At 39.3% G+C, this 13,291-nt stretch overlaps 1 protein-coding gene and 1 pseudogene across 14 annotated transcripts in view; one reads left to right on the plus strand and one right to left on the minus strand.

Annotated features, from left to right (window-relative positions):
- The window catches only part of NUMB (NUMB endocytic adaptor protein), a 190,448-nt gene that overhangs the window by 20,020 nt on the left and 157,137 nt on the right, over nt 1–13,291 (minus strand). The gene's annotated exons all lie outside the window — the stretch shown is intronic.
- Nucleotides 750–1,127, plus strand: LOC118551806 (centrosomal protein 15 pseudogene; annotated as a pseudogene).

A 13,291-nucleotide genomic window follows, 5' to 3' on the forward strand; every position in this document is an offset into this window, starting at 1 on the left:
ATTATGCTAAGTGAAATAAGTCAGATAGAGAAAGACAAATACTATATGATTTCACTTATATGTGGAATTTAAAAAACAAAACAAACGGCAGAAACAGATCCATAAGTACAGAAAACAAACTGATGGTCGACAGAGGGGAAGAGGATGAGGGCATAGACAAAACGGGTAAATGGGAGTGGGAGATACAGGCTTCCAGTTATGGAATGAATAAGCCACAAGGATAAAAGGTGCAGCACAGGGCATATAGTCGATGGTACCGTAAGAGCGTAGTAACAGGTGGTAGCTACACTTGTGGGGAGCAGAGCACAACACAGAGATTTGTTGAACCACTGTTATGTACACTGAAACTAATGTAACATTGTGTGTCAGCTATACTTCAATGAAACACAATTTAAAAGTTGAAAAAAAAGTTAAAAAATAGGTGCTGGGACCCAGCATCCACACAGTAGTGGGTACCTTCACAGAAGAGGTCCGAGTGGGGCTCGGACAGTCACCTTTGGCTTTTGCACCCAACCAGATGATTTGCCTCCAGGCTCTGAGCCTTCAAAGCACTTCACTTGATTTTCTTTTAAGATTTTATTTTTAAGTAATCTCTACACCCAACGTGGGGCTCAAACCCACAAACCTGAGATCAAAAGCCACAAGTTCCACTGGCTGAGCCAGCCAGGTGCACCACACTTCACTTGATCAGATATTGGTCCAGGCTCTTGAGTCAAGAAAGCTTACTTATAAGTAAGCGTTGAGTAAAGATGATATCCTGGTTTGTTCAAGAAATTCACCTTTCAAAAAGACATGAAGAAACTGTATCACGAATATTGTTACTTCGACAAATGGAGAATTAATTTGTAGATGAAAACAAGGAAAAGGCTTCTCAGATGCAAACAGCTGAGACTGCTTTTAAAAGGAACCTTAGTCTTTTAAAGGATAGAGAAGCAGCAGAGAAGTCTTTACAGATGCAGATTTACCCAATTCCACCACCAGAGGTAGTTTCTCTTGAGATTCTTCACTGGGCATCAAAAGAATGTATTCTCAAATGGGAACAGTTTCTTTTAGGAAGAGCACCATATCCTACTGGTGTTAAAAATGAAAATGAAGCAGAAAGTACCATTCAAAATGAGGCGCAGTGATAACTTCTTCACACACTTTTTCAAAAAACCTGTTTAGTACAGCTGAATATTAAAGAACATGCAGGTCGTTTCAGGAACTTTAAGAATAAAATATGCTCATATTGTCCCATTACCTCCTCAATGACAATGAAGATATGAGAATCTACTGACAAGTCTCAGGTTATCACTTTGAGACCTACTACTACTTCATGGTCATGAATTTGCTTTCTTCCAAACCCATGGAAGTGTTAAGAGCTAACATTGAAAGGTGGACTGTTACTAAATAAGTCACTAAATGAAAAAACTATGATAAAAAATAAGTTTTCCTACAAAAAAATAAGTTTTTCTACAAAAAGAAGCTATAGGACAATGGGGGACAGGCAGAGGATCAAGGGAGATCTTTAAGAATTATGATAAACTAGCAAGATATACTAGAAACAGAATGGGCTTTGGTGTAAGAGAAATACTCTGAATTCAGTGCCACTATTCATAAGCTAAGCAAGTTATGGAGCCCCCTGAGCTTCCATTTCCTTCATCTGTAAAGTATCTGTAGGATTGGTAAAAGGATCAGAGATACATATAGTACTTGAAACTGAAAGAGGGTAATAAATAATTCTTGAAATTGAAAGAGGGTAATAAGTCATTGGTAGCCATTTATCATCAATAGTAACTTTAAAAAACTTCTCCCAACAGTGAAGCTTCTTGAAAGACATACGTTCAACAAGAATAGATCATGCTTACATAATGAAGGAGAAAAGCCAGTGGAGAATGGAGACTGAAGGCCCGAGAAAGGGAAAGTCCTCTAGGAGGCGGGATGGGATGGGGCTAGAATACAGGTTTTAGACAGGAAGAGGGATGTCCCTTCCGTGAAATGGAGTAACAGGGTGAAGCTGGGTAAAATGAAGACAGATCTGTAAAGGAGGAAGTGGCAAGCTGAGGAAGCTCACTCTGGAGAGCCATAAATTCATCCGCGAAGGAGAGGAGATTACCTGCTTTACTTTGCTGGGGAGAGGAAGGCAGACAGGCACAGTGAGTTGGTAAACACATATAATAGAAGCAGAGGGGCTGCACAGCATAGTGACTCAGAGCTTGAACTCTGGAACCAGGCTGTTGTCTGGGTCTGAATTCTGGTTTGGCCACTTACTAGTATGACCAAGGGCAAATTACTTCTCTTAAGCTTCAATTTCCACACCTTAAAATGATGGTAATTTCACATACCTCATGGGATTATTATGAGAATGAAGTAAGTTGATACATGTAAAAGGTTTAGAACCAGGGTGATTATATAATTCACTGTCCAAACTGGACCCTTTGAAAGTGAAAGGGGGCTCTATTAAAACCCAGAAACAGGTGTTATACTGGGACTATTTCAGACAAATTGGGACTGTAGTTACCCTACTGCCAAGAGTAACTGCCCATATTTAACCAACTCTTATTTAGCATTTAGTATTTTGCTACAAGATAAGCTCCATGAGGGCAGGGGTTTTCCCATATTTATTGTTCCTGTTGTATCCTTAGAGCTTAGAACAATGACTGGCACAGCAAAGGAGTTTAAGAAATATTTCTTGAAGGAATAAATTTGCCAAATATCTATTGTAGGGGACAGGAGACAGTTGATCAATGACACAGAAGACTGCCAGACGGCACTGAAAATCCTGTGTAATGAAATGAAATTTGCATCTTTATCAATCCACTCCTTGTGCAATTGTTGCCTGCAGCGTTCAGCAGCTGAGTCAACAGAACGGACTAATTTCAGGTTGGGAGAATGAAAATAGAAAAAAATCAAAGGTTATTTGATTGACTGATTGATTTTAAAAAGTTTTTATTTAAGTAATCTCTACATCTAATGTGGGGCTCGACTCATGACCCTGAGATCAAGAGTCCCAGCTTCCTCTGACTGAGCCAGCCAGGTGCACCTCAAAGGTCATTTTTAAATGGGACTGTTCCTCATTTAGTCTCCTTACCGTATATAGCAAAATATATTTTCTTGGCCCAATTATACTGTTACAATAACATCTCTGCTTTTTGAGGTCTGTCTATATAATAAACTTTATGGTGCTGGGCTAATGTACCACTGAGGCACTGTATCTGTCATATTTCACGGCCTCTGATTTTCTAAATGGTGGAAGAAAACAGATAATATGAATTCTTCTTGCATTTGTTCCTACTTCGAGTGCTGATTCTTGGATGTCATGATAGTCTGCCACAACATAGTTATTTCAAACAGGTATTGAGATATTAACACTCAAAGATACCTGTAGTTGAATTCAAATCCAGACTTCATCATACAAACCCTACGGCAGCAATGCTCCTGTACTATCCGCGCACTTTACAATCTGCCATTTTGATCACATAAACTAAGATTCCTAAGCACTTTTCAGAAAATGATAAAAGTCACAGAAGATGAAAGTTTTTGCTTTTGTTTGCCTTAAAACTGTCTATTTAAGCCAATATCCTAGGACATAAGGTCAAAGCTAACAAAAAGACTGAAATACAAAGATAACCCAGGGTAAGTATGAAATATAGAATTTCGGTACAGTTAGTGACATAACACCTCTTTACAAAAAAAGACTACATAATACTTCAGAAACTAATAAAATGTAGTAGCTAGGGTAATGTCTATGTGAGACATGAAGAATTATTTCATCACTTGTTCCAACACCTTCTATTTTAAAAATAATTTCACAGTTATAGGTAGAATTCACACTGACTAGTCAATTATGGAAAAGTTTTACAACAAAAAGGAAACCGCTTATTCTTCAAGGAAAGAAAATGGGTTTAACATGGACAGAACTTCAGTAACTTCGAATTTAAACTGGTAAAATCTGAAAAGGATCAGGTTAACCTATGAAAGATGACAAATGTCAAGTATAACTAAGCTAGTAACCACTCAACTCTCTAAATATCCAACTTAGAAATTTAAAATTTACATCTGCCATAAACACCTTTTATTATGAGCAGACATAAACCAATACAGAAATTAAGCAGGCTCTGATATTGGAGAAAATGATAGAAGGTAGTGAATCTATTACTGTTCGCTGAATTAGGAAACTTGCACTGCAAGATAAGAGAAATGCACAGGTAATCTTCAAATGAAAACACCAGTGAAGAAACACAAAATGGTTGCAAAAATGACACAGAAATAGTAACTTTAGCTCAGTACACTGAAAGATCACTTTCCCCTAAGTATAAAAGGTACTCACAATAAAAGGCAATTGAAATAATTACAATAAAGAACTGCCATCTACCTACTTATCCCCAGAGTTTGTTTTTTTAAAGTAGATCCCACTTAAAAAAAGAAAAAGGATGATGATCACATGTTAGTGATATTCTTGGTAGGCAGATCCTTAACAGTTGCTCTTTCATTTTACATATCGGTATTATCTAGGTAAGTACTTCAGATTTCCAGTTGGAGAAATAAGGTTTTAAACTGTTCAAATCAGAGATTGGCAAACTTTTTCTATGAGGGACCAGATGTCAAATATTTAAAGCTTTGCAGGTTATAGAGTCTATGTTACAACTACTCAACTCTGCCATTGTAGCACAAAAGGAGACACAGACAATATATAAACAGATGGACATAGCTTTGTTCCAATAAAACTTTATTTACAAAAACAGTGGGCCATAGTTTGCCAACCTTGGATGTAAATCTTCATAATCCTGGAAAGTGATCATTAATTAAATCTTTTTGGAAAGACAATTCATTACATTGAAATAATAGACCCCTTTGAAATTATGTCCCTGAATTATTTTCTTCCTTCCCTCCCTCCTTCCTCCTCCTCCTTTTTTTTATTTTTTTATTTTTTTATTATTATTTTTTTTAAATGTATTCTTTTTTTTTTTTTTTTTTAAAGATTTTATTTATTTATTTGAGAGAGAGAATGAGATAGAGAGAGAGCATGAGAGGGGGGAGGGTCAGAGGGAGAAGCAGACTCCCTGCTGAGCAGGGAGCCCGATGCGGGACTCGATCCTGGGACTCCAGGATCATGACCTGAGCCGAAGGCAGTCGCTTAACCAACTGAGCCACCCAGGCGCCCCCTCCTCCTCCTTTTTTTTAAACAAATGTGCTTATATGCTATCTAATGTGTGGTTTTTTTTTTTAAGATTTTATTTATTTATTTGACAGAAAGAAAGCCAGTGAGAGAGGGGACACAAGCAGGGGGAGTGGGAGAGGGAGAAGCAGGCTTCCCACTGAGCAGAGAGCCCAATGTGGGGCTTGATCCCAGGACCCTGGGATCACGACCTGAGCTGAAGGCAGACACTTAACGACTGAGCCACCCAGGCGCCCCCCCGCCTTTTTTTAAAGATTTCTATCTAACGTTTTAAACTGCAACTCAGGGGGCGCCTGGGTGGCTCAGTCAGTTGGGTGTCCGACTCTTGATTTCAGCTCAGGTCATGATCTCAGGGTTGTGAGATCAAGCCCTGCCTCAGGCTCTGTGCTGGGCCTGGAGCCTGCTTAAGATACTCTCTCTCCCTCTGCCCCTCCTCCTCCCCTCTCTCTAAAAATAAATTTAAAAAAATAAAATAAACTGCAACTCAGACCTCAGTGCTGCCCAACTCCAAAGTTCTACGAGTCCTAAGATCACCAATGAGATAAGAATGTGCGATTAATCAACATAAATAGAAGTGATATTTGGGGGCAAGATAATTCTGCTGGGCATAGGATAGATAAGAGCAAAAAGGTTAAGCAGCTGTTCTAATGTTTAAGCCTAAGCAAGAAATGCTACAAAGACACATGGGAAGCATAATATGGCACAACTATGAAATGTTAAGAAGCAACTGCAGCAAGCAGACCAATCTGGGCAGGAGAGGCACAGCAAGTTACTCTTTCTGAGCAACAGTGATTTGCCATTCTATTGTGAAAAATTCTTTCTTTACAAACCAAGATGATCTTCAAGTGTAGCCAATGTGTAAAGAATCACTGGTCAGTCTTTGTCACACCTACACACAGAGATAACGCAGTCATTACAGAGTACAGAGATAATGACACACTAACAGGCAACCTGAGATGGTGTGCCTTGTAATAAATGAACAAGAAACTTCTTTCCCAGAAAAATTGGCTTTTTTTTTTTTTAATCTGAGAAGGACCTTAAAGTCTATAACTCGGTATCTGAATTTCTGAACAGAATCGTGTAAGGAACAAATTTTGTTTTAGAATTCCCAGATACAGTGAATACCCCCTAACGAACAAAGCAGCAAAGGGAAAGAAACACAATTTTCACCAGTATTTGAGACTGGCATTATCTCTAATGGCTGCTTCATTAACACTACAGTAACCCTTTAATCTGGGACACTAAGATACACTGTATTTCCTGCACTGTAAGTAAGAGGAGACTTGAAAGGCTTTCAGGAAAAAATAAGGATGGTAGCAAACAGCATGAAAGATGAAGCAAACAGCAAAGGAAAGATTTCTAGAGGTAATTAAGTTCTTCCAGTTTGCCACATCACTTTTAATTGAGGGGAGAGGGGAACCTAAGGATTATTCTAATATTAAGTCCATATGTCAAATATATATAATAGCAGAAATGAAAATTCCACAGACTTCTTAAATTCAACCTGTCCAAAACCAAATTCATCATACCCCTCCTCACAATGAACAGTTCCCCAATCCTCTTGGTCAATCATACCCAAAGCTTGGGTCATATCTTGATTCTTTCTGTATATCCCTAGTTTGAATGAATGGATGAATAGGAGCATGTTTTTCTCTCATCCCAGTGGTCCTGTGAATGCTGTTCCTTCTGCCTGAAATGCATTTCTCCTCTAATTTCGTTTAACCAGAAGTCATTGCTTTGTGTCTCAGCCTTAGGTGTCACCTCCTCCTAGAAGCCTTCATCATAACCTCTCACATTCATTCTTCCTTTCTGCTCCAGTAATACCTGTTCTTGTCACATGATTTGGTAAGCATTTCTTTACCCTCTGGTTCCTCCCACTACAGGGTGAACTTGAAAGCAGTGCATTGGTCATTCTTTCATTTATTCATTCACTAACTCAAATATTTTGGAACAGCTACTATGGAACACATGCTATTTTAGGCACTGAAGATTCAGCAGTGAAAATAGGTGAAGATTTCAGTCTTAAGAGAGCTTATGTTTCAGTAAAGAAGAGATGAACAAATAGGTAAACTATAGGGTATGACAAATGGTGATAAGTCCTATCAGAGAAAAATAAAGCAAGGAAGAAAAATACTGAGTGTGTGTATATGGAGGAAGGTGGTATTTGGAATTTAAAATAGGGTTCTCAGTGAATGCCTCATTCTCAGTGAATGCCTCACTGAGAATGGGGCTTTTGAACCAAGAACAGAAAGAGATGAAGAAGTGAGCCACGCATGTATCTGGATGATGTGTGCTCCAGACTAGCGGTTATAGCAAGTGCAAAGGGCAGAAGCACACCTGGTGTGCTCAAGGAATAGCAAGGAGGCTAGTGTGGCTGGAACTGAGGGAGTGAGAGTAGAAGACAGGTAAAGGGACAGAGGGAATTCATGTACAATGGCCTATAAGACCCAAAAGACTTTGGCTTTTATTCGAGTAGGGCAGGAAGCTACTGGAGGATCTGGGGCAGTGGAGCAACATAATCAGCCCTCTGTCTTAAAAAGATCACTCAGGCTGGTACCTTGAGAACAGCTGGTAGGGGGACGACAATGAAAGCAGGGAAGTAGAACACTACTGCAATGACTGAGACGAGAGGAGAAGCTGGCTTGGACCAGGGCAGTAGTGTGGTGGCAGTGAGACAGGAACTGTTGATGGGCTATGGATGTAACAGAAAGAGAGGGGTCAAAATCAGATCCAGGATTTTTGGCTAGAGCACAGGTATAGAGTTGCTCTATACTGAGATGGGGAAGATTAGGGGAAAGTAGTTTGGGAGGGACAGATTAGGAATTTGTTTTGTGACATGTGAGTGTGAGTTGCCTGGTGTAAAGTGTTTAATGATGATAATAACAATACCTAACACGTATCTACTATGGCAGGCTGTTTTGTACACTTTGCTTATATTTACTTATTTAATCTTCACAACAATCACATGACGCTGGTATTAGTATTATCCTTTTTTTTTAATAGGTGGGGAAACTGAGGTACAGAATAGTTAAGAACCTTTCCCAAGGTCACAAAGCTAGTAGGTGGCTGAGCCAAGATTAAATGCAAGCACCTGACTCCCTAGAATCTATGCCCTTAACCCCTATGCTATACTGCTTCTATGATGGAAATACCACTATGCAGTTCAGGGAAGATGTGAAGACATTACACACATTAACGGGATCTGCTAGAACAGATAAAGTATTTTCGGTGATTTTTATAGAAAGTGCCCCTTCCCCAATTCAAAGTGCCATAATGCTCAGGGAAGAATTCACAAACTCAAATGCCTAAAGGATTAAGAGCAGGTAACAAAATGAGTGAAACAGGCTGAGTGTAAGGATGATGGGGCGTTGCCGGTGCTGTTGCGGCGAACAGGCAACCAAGGGTACAGTGGTTCCTCAGCTCCAGCCGTTGCAGCCACACAGAACGCATTCCATTTTGCCAGATCTTCTAATTCTTAAGATAGATATTCTTTTTATGTGAAAACTTTCAGTGTTTGAAATTTTGGCAACTAATTCAAATTTATAAACAAATTTTAAGACAGAAGTTTCAGTCATCAGCATAGAGATGGTATTTAAATCCATGACACTGAATGAGATCATCAAGGGAGAGGTGTAGGTAGAGAAGAGTCCACAGACTGGGAAGTAGGCAGCAATACGAGGGAAAACCAAAAACAAGATCCCTGAACTCCAAATGAACAGCGTTTCATAGCAGGAGAGGAATGGACTATGACAAATCTGCTAATAGGTCAGTAGGATCCTTGGAATAATGATATAGAAGAAAACTTAGTAAGAACAGCTTTGGTGGAGTGGTGAGGGTAAAAGCCTGATTAAATAGGTTTAACAGAGGAAGGGAGAGCAGAAACTAAAGGCACCAAGAACAAACTTTTTTTTAAAGAGGATTTGTTTTGATCCACTATAGAAAGAAAAACTGAAATGGACAGCTGTGTGGGGAGCATCGCTGGAGTAAGTAAGAGCTGGAAGAAGAAGAATCTAGTGGAGGAGCTGGCCTCGGCTGGGAGCACAGACAGTTCATCCCTTCCATAGGAGGGAAAACAGAGCATATGGGATGGGCATAGATGTTGGTAGATGAGTAGATGTGGTGGCGGCACATGCAAGAGTTTTCCTCTGATTGATTCTATTTTTTCAGTGAAGTAGGAAGCAAGGTCATCAGCCGAAAGAACAGAAATTCAGGAGGCTTAAGGAAAAAGGAGGAGGTGTCAAATAGTTATCTAAAAATGAGACAGTAAATGAGTTTTTAAAAATGAAGATTGTCTTGCTCCTCTTTATATTTGGATAGCCCAGCACTGTCCCTAGTCTGTTTTAGACACTGTGACTTGAACTTGATAACACTGTGGGTTTTTTGTCTGTTTGTTTTTTTAAGATTTGAGAGAGCGAGCGAGAGAGCATATGAGTGGGAGGGACAGAGGGAGAGAGAAAGAGAATCTCAAGCAGACTCCGTGCTGAGCGTGGAGCCTGACTTGGGGCTCAATCTCATGACTCTGAGATCAAGACCTGAGCTGAGATCAAGAGTCGGGTGCTTAACCTACTGAGCCACCCCGGTGCCCTGTTCCCTCACTTTAAAGAAAAGGATCCAGAATGAAGGTAAGCACTAAGTATGACTTTTTATAGAGGAAAAAAATCTGGGAAATCTAGAATAGAATGTAGATGTGAGTACACATACTTAAGAATAGTCATAAATACCAATGTTTACTCTTTAGAATTAGGTAAAAACAATATAACCATGTATTACTTTTCAACCATGCCTTCGCTAAAACATAACCATTTCTAATTATGCCATTTAACAACTGAAAAAGTGTAAGAACGTGAGAAAAATATATTTGGCAGTACATTAACGGGATCTGCTAGAACAGATAAAGTATTTTCGGTGATTTTTATAGAAAGTGCCCCTTCCCCAATTCAAAGTGCCATAATGCTCAGGGAAGAATTCACAAACTCAAATGCCTAAAGGATTAAGAGCAGGTAACAAAATGAGTGAAACAGGCTGAGTGTAAGGATGATGGGGCGTTGCCGGTGCTGTTGCGGCGAACAGGCAACCAAGGGTACAGTGGTTCCTCAGCTCCAGCCGCTGCTGCCACACAGAACGCATTCCATTTTGCCAGATCTTCTAATTCTTAAGATAGATATTCTTTTTATGCGAAAACTTTCAGTGTTTGAAATTTTGGCAACTAATTCAAATTTATAAACTGCTCAGGGCACACGAAGCATGTTTGTGGGAAGCATTCAGGCCCCTGGGCTATCTGGTGTACTTCTGAATAAGAGAACACCAATACGGAGTAGGTGAAGAACTGTACCAACTTACAGAAAACCTTGGTTTCAGGGTAGGCACTGCCCTTTACTACTAACTGGGTGACCTCTTTGAGCTTGTTTATTCATTTGTAAAATGTAGTTTCATGAACTATCCTGTTTAATTCATGAGTGGTTGTGAGTAGCAGACTAGAAAGTAGACCAAAGCATATCATAAAGCTCTGTATAAATATAAGCAAATAGCTGTGAGATAATGGAAAATATATATTGGTCTCTGCCCCTGGTTCTGGGCACAGAGCTTCTGAAAACCTTGTAATTTCCTAATTTCCCAAGTGATAAGAGCACTGTGAGCATCCCTTGTTCTAATATTTGACTCCATCCCTGACACAGACCTCCTAAAACCCTTGTAAATTCCTAAGTGATAATAGCACTAGGAGCATCTTTTGTTGGATGAGACAACTTTCGGTAGGCTCCTAGATAAGGGCTGGTCATCAGAAAGAATAAGCCATGATTAGAAGCTTGGAATTTTTAGCACCACCTCATACTCCATCCTCCAGAGAAGGAGAGGGGCTAGAAATGGAATTAATAATTTACCATGCCTATGTGAGGAAGCCTCCATAAACCCCAGTAGTACAAGGTTCAGAGAGCTTCCAGGTTGGCAAACACATCATACCAGGAGAGTGTCACACTCCCTCTCAACAGGGACAGAAGCTCCTGTGCTTGGAATCCTCAGACCTCACCCTATGTAGCTCTTGTATTCTTCTGTTTCTGTTATCACATATTTTTTTTTAGGAAGTTTTTTTTTTAAAGATTTTATTTATTTATTTGACAGAGAGAGACACAGCGAGAGAGGGAACACAAGCAGGGGGAGTGGGAGAGGGAGAAGCAGGCTTCCCACGCAGCAGGGAGCCCGATTCGGGGCTTGATCCCAGGACCCTGGGATCAGGACCTGAGTCCAAGGCAGACGCTTAACAACTGAGCCACCCAGGTGCCCCTGTTATCACATATTTTAAATAAACTAGTAAACATAAGTATTTCCCTAAGTTCTGTGAGCTGCTAGCAAATTAAACCTGAAGAGGAGGTTGTGGGAGCCTCCAATTTGTAGCCAAACTGGAGAGAAGTTGTAGGTAACCTAGAGACCTATTACTTATGACTGGCATCTAAAGTAGGGTGGGAGCAGTCTTATGGAACTGAGCCCTTAACCCGTGGTGGGATCAGACACTATCTTCAGGCAGACAGCGTCAGAACTGAGTTAAATTGTGGGATAATTAGCTGATCTCGCAAAAAACTGCTTAGTGTAGGGAAAAAGATCTCTACACATCTAGAGACCAGAAATGAAGTGCTTTGTGTGAGTAGTAAAGGAAACTCAGGAGAAAGACTAACAGGAGGTAGACTGAACTGAATTTTTTCCAATATGAGGGCTTTAAAAAGAGACCAAATAGGGTAGCCTAAGAACATTTCATATCTCTGTATTCAGTCAGTTCCTCATAAAATGTAAATATAGATTACTTACCTCATGGAGCTCCTCAAATATATTAAAATTATAAAATCTTTTTCAAGTGTTAAGTGCTATGTAATTACTTGGTTAATCAAGTATTTGCTTGGTATGGCCAAATACATTAATGAACCTGAATACAGTACTTCCTAAAGGCTGAGTGCATTCTTGGCTCTCCTAATAACAGTGAGCAATTTAATGTAGCTAGTTTGGAAAAAGTTATTTCAGGTTTTCAGGGTTGTTTTTTTTTCCTGTTTTAAGATGTGTGTAAGCTTACAAGGGCTAAATAATACAGTTCTGTAACAGACTCAGGTTTATCTGTTCCCTACTGTGAATGCTTGTGGAGGCACTCCTCTCATTAACGGGTGACACAGGAATAGAGAAGTGACCGTTGATCAGGTTCAGGAAACAACTTAGGAAAATGAGGAAGCAGTCCTCCTGGCCATGATTCAGGGCTAATAATCCTTCCATCTACCTACTTTTATGCAAATATGTTTAATGGAAACACCTCTTGATAACTGTTGTCCTCTTTATCTTGGACCATTAAACCAAACATGACGTGAAGGCTAAGAAATTCTCAAAATTTATGAGAAATTGTACTGGATTAAAAACTCCCTATCAATAGTTAATAATATTGTAGTAACTTTGTATGGTTACAGATGGTAAGTACACTTATCATAATGAGTGTCTCGTAATTAATTATAAGATCACTATCTCGTACACCTGGAACTAATACATGTCAACTATACTTCAATTAAAAAAATAAACAAACTCCCTATCATATACTGTTCTATGAGATTCTTCATTTTCAGCTTTCATTAAACCACAATTGGCCTGGCAAACTTGACAAACCAAGTGTCTTTCACCAGCCTATTTCTTGTAGCTTAGTGTGGAAGTGAGCTGAATGATGGCAACTTGAAAGATTTAAAATGCTCCATTTTAAAAAGTTTTTCAAAAAAATAAATAAAAGTTTTTCATTTAAAAGCACATTTCTGGTAAGATTATGGGTAATGCTTTTTTTCCCTGTTGGTCTTCCAAATTCTTTAAATGACTTATTATAATTTAAAAAATTGTATGTTACAATAAAATCGCCCTGCCATAAAAAGAATTCTCCCCTCAATAACAAAAGAAAAGAATTCTGACAGTCACATTTGTTCATAGATGCTATAATGAGATTGTTTAGCATCATTTTTTCTTTTTTAAAAGTTTTTTTTTTTTTAAGATTTTATTTATTGATTTGACAGAGAGAGTGTGCACACAAGCAGGGGGAGCTGCAGGCAGAGGAAGACGGAGAAGCAGTCTCCCCGCTGAGCAGGGAACCCGACACGGGGCTCGATCCCAAGACCCCGGGAT

This window comes from Halichoerus grypus, chromosome 8 (assembly GCF_964656455.1).
Source record: "Halichoerus grypus chromosome 8, mHalGry1.hap1.1, whole genome shotgun sequence".
Lineage (NCBI taxonomy): Eukaryota > Metazoa > Chordata > Mammalia > Carnivora > Phocidae > Halichoerus > Halichoerus grypus.